General features: G+C 42.0%; 1 pseudogene; it reads left to right on the top strand.

Moving 5' to 3' along the window:
• The first annotated feature begins 1,666 nt into the window (after positions 1–1,666).
• LOC126249986 (5S ribosomal RNA) lies at positions 1,667–1,784 on the top strand (annotated as a pseudogene).
• Positions 1,785–2,759: the final 975 nt, after the last annotated feature.

Here is a 2,759-nt window from a genome sequence, read left to right as displayed (position 1 = left end):
TGGACGCTGTTATATCCCGTTCAAGCTTCTTCATCTCCGAATAACTTCTGCAACCTACATCCATTCGAACCTGCTTAGTTTATCGTGTCTTGGCCTCCCTCTTCCATTTTTAACCCTCACACGTCCCTGCAGTATTGAACTGACGATTCCTTGTGTCTTAGAACGTGTCCTGAGAACCGATCCCTTCTTTTAGCTACGTTATCCTACAAATTTCTTTTCTCTCGATTTCTACTCAGTACTTCCTCGTCAGTTACGGGATATACCCATCTAGTATTCAACAGTTTCGAATGGTCCTCTTCTCTTCTTGTCTGAAATGCTTATCGTCGTCGTTTCACTTCCGTACAAGGCTATATTACAGACAAATACCTTTAGAAAAGATATCCTAACACTTAAATTTATACTCGATATCAACAAATTTCTATTCCTCATAACTGCTTTTCTTGTCGGTGTCAGTCTACATTTTATACGTAAGGTAAGTATTTCGGCCGGCGTCTGTTATTCTGCTGCAGAAATTGTAAAACTCATCTACTCCTTTTAGTGTCTCATTTCCTAATCTTATTCCTTCAGCATCGCCTGATTTAATTCGACTTGTACTGCTTTTGTTGCTGTTCATCTCATGTCCTCCTTCCATGACACTTAGCATTTCGTTCAACTTCTCTTGCAAATCTTTTGATGTCCTTTGCTTTGTTATCGACAAACCGCTAAGTTTTTATTTCTTCTCCCTGAACTTTAATTCCTTCTCTAAATTTAGCTTTTGTTTTCTTTACTACTTCCCCAAAGTACACATTCAATAACATTGGAGATAGGCGACATACCATCCTGTCTTGCTCCCATCTCAACCACTGCTTACATTTCATGCCTTTCGACTCTTACAACTGCCATCATATTTCTGCTCAAGTTGTAAATAACCTTTCGGTCCCTGTATTTTACGCCTGCTACTTTTAGAATTTCAAAGAATACGTTCAGCCAACATTGTCAAAAGGTGTTTAGAAATCTACAAATGCTGCAAATATAGGTTGCCTTTCTTTAACACATCTTCCAGGATAAGTAGGAAGGTAATTATTGCCTCGCGTGTTTCTGTATTTGCCCGGAGCCGAAACTGATCTTCTTCTGTTTTGACTTCTACCAGTTGTTTCATTCTTCTGTAAATGATTTCTACCAGTATTTTGTAGCAATGATTTATTAAAATGCGGTAATGTTCACATCTGAAAGCACCTGGTTTCTTTGGAATTGGCATTATTACACTCTTCTTGATGTCTGAGGATATTTCACCTTTTTCATACATTTTGCACTCCAAGTGGAATAGTTTTCGTGGTCGGCTCTCTTAAGGGTATCAGCAGTTCTCGGGGAATGTCTAGGGACCTGATTCTGTTCTCTCACCATTCCTGCTTCGCCCTTGTGCACTTTTTGTCACTCTCACTTCTGATACGTCTATATTCTATTTCATCCGCTTCGTTACATGAGAGGTTCATGTCGTTTTTAGTAATTTTCATTACTGGCAGCCAAGAAGTTTGTGGTTAGAACTGCGAAGTAAGAGAAACGCGTCATATTCCCTGTTATGACCTACGTTATTTAAGGAGCGAATAACCTATCCCGTTATCACAAGTACTACAAATTTTTAAATTAGGTCTTTTTGCCATATAGCATGGACTTACTTAAATACATTGGCAACGGCCTTGCCGCAGTGGATACACCGGTTCCCGTGAGATCACCGAAATTAAGCGCTGTCGGGCGTGGCCGGAACTTGGATGGGTGACCATCCAGGCCGCCATGCACTGTTGCCATTTTTCGGGGTGCACTCAACCTCGTGATGCCAATTGAGGAGCTACTCGACCGAATAGTTGCAGCTACGGTCAAAGAAAACCATCATAACGACCGGGAGAGCGGTGTGCTGACCACACGCCCCTCCTATCCACATCCTCATCTGCGGATGACACGGCGGTCGGATGGTCCCGATGGGCCACTTGTGGCCTGAAGACGGAGTGCTTTACTTAAATACGTTGATCTCTCAAAAAGGATGGCAGAAGTTGCTCATGTTGCAACGAAAATATGTCTTTGGTACCGCATATATCCTTTCTCGTACACTATGGCCTTCTTGCTAATTGTAATTGCAGATTTTTGTTGACGTACGATAAATAAGGTTCTGTAAGTTATGAAATTATTTCGCTACATAACTTTGAATACTATTTATTAACTAACGTTCTAGCACATACACAATTTCGCGTTACACAGTATTGAGCAATACTGTCTGCCATTAGCTTAAGCGCGAAAACCGGCTTGCTACGTGTCGCATGCGTCTCACCGCAGTCAGACAGCATTTAACTAATTCTGTTAATCGTATAGTTATTACAAAATACATATTCGTTACTAGACCGTCTTTCCGGCTCATATAATCCCTGGTTCTGGTACACCGCAGTCCCATATTTGGTTGTGTACACTATTGGGCATTGCTAGCGTCAGCGATGTTATACTCAAACACCTAAGAGCACTATTCCCATACAACATTTTCTGAGGTGATTCTCACCCAGCCGGCCGCTGTGGCCGAGCGGTTCTAGGCGCTTCAGTCCGGAACCGCGCTGTTGCTACGTGCATGGATGTGTGTGATGTCCTTACGTTAGTTAGATTTAAGTAGTTCTAAGTCTAAGGGACTGATGACCTCAGATGACCTCAGTCCCATAGTGCTTAGAGCCATTTGAACCATTTTATTCTCGCCCATTGTGTGTACAATGCCGCACGAGCCAGTACTAAAGTTTCTTGTC

The sequence above is a fragment of the Schistocerca nitens genome, chromosome 3 (genome assembly GCF_023898315.1).
Source record: "Schistocerca nitens isolate TAMUIC-IGC-003100 chromosome 3, iqSchNite1.1, whole genome shotgun sequence".
In the NCBI taxonomy this organism is placed as follows: Eukaryota; Metazoa; Arthropoda; class Insecta; order Orthoptera; family Acrididae; genus Schistocerca; species Schistocerca nitens.
This window is presented reverse-complemented; position numbering and strand designations above follow the sequence as displayed.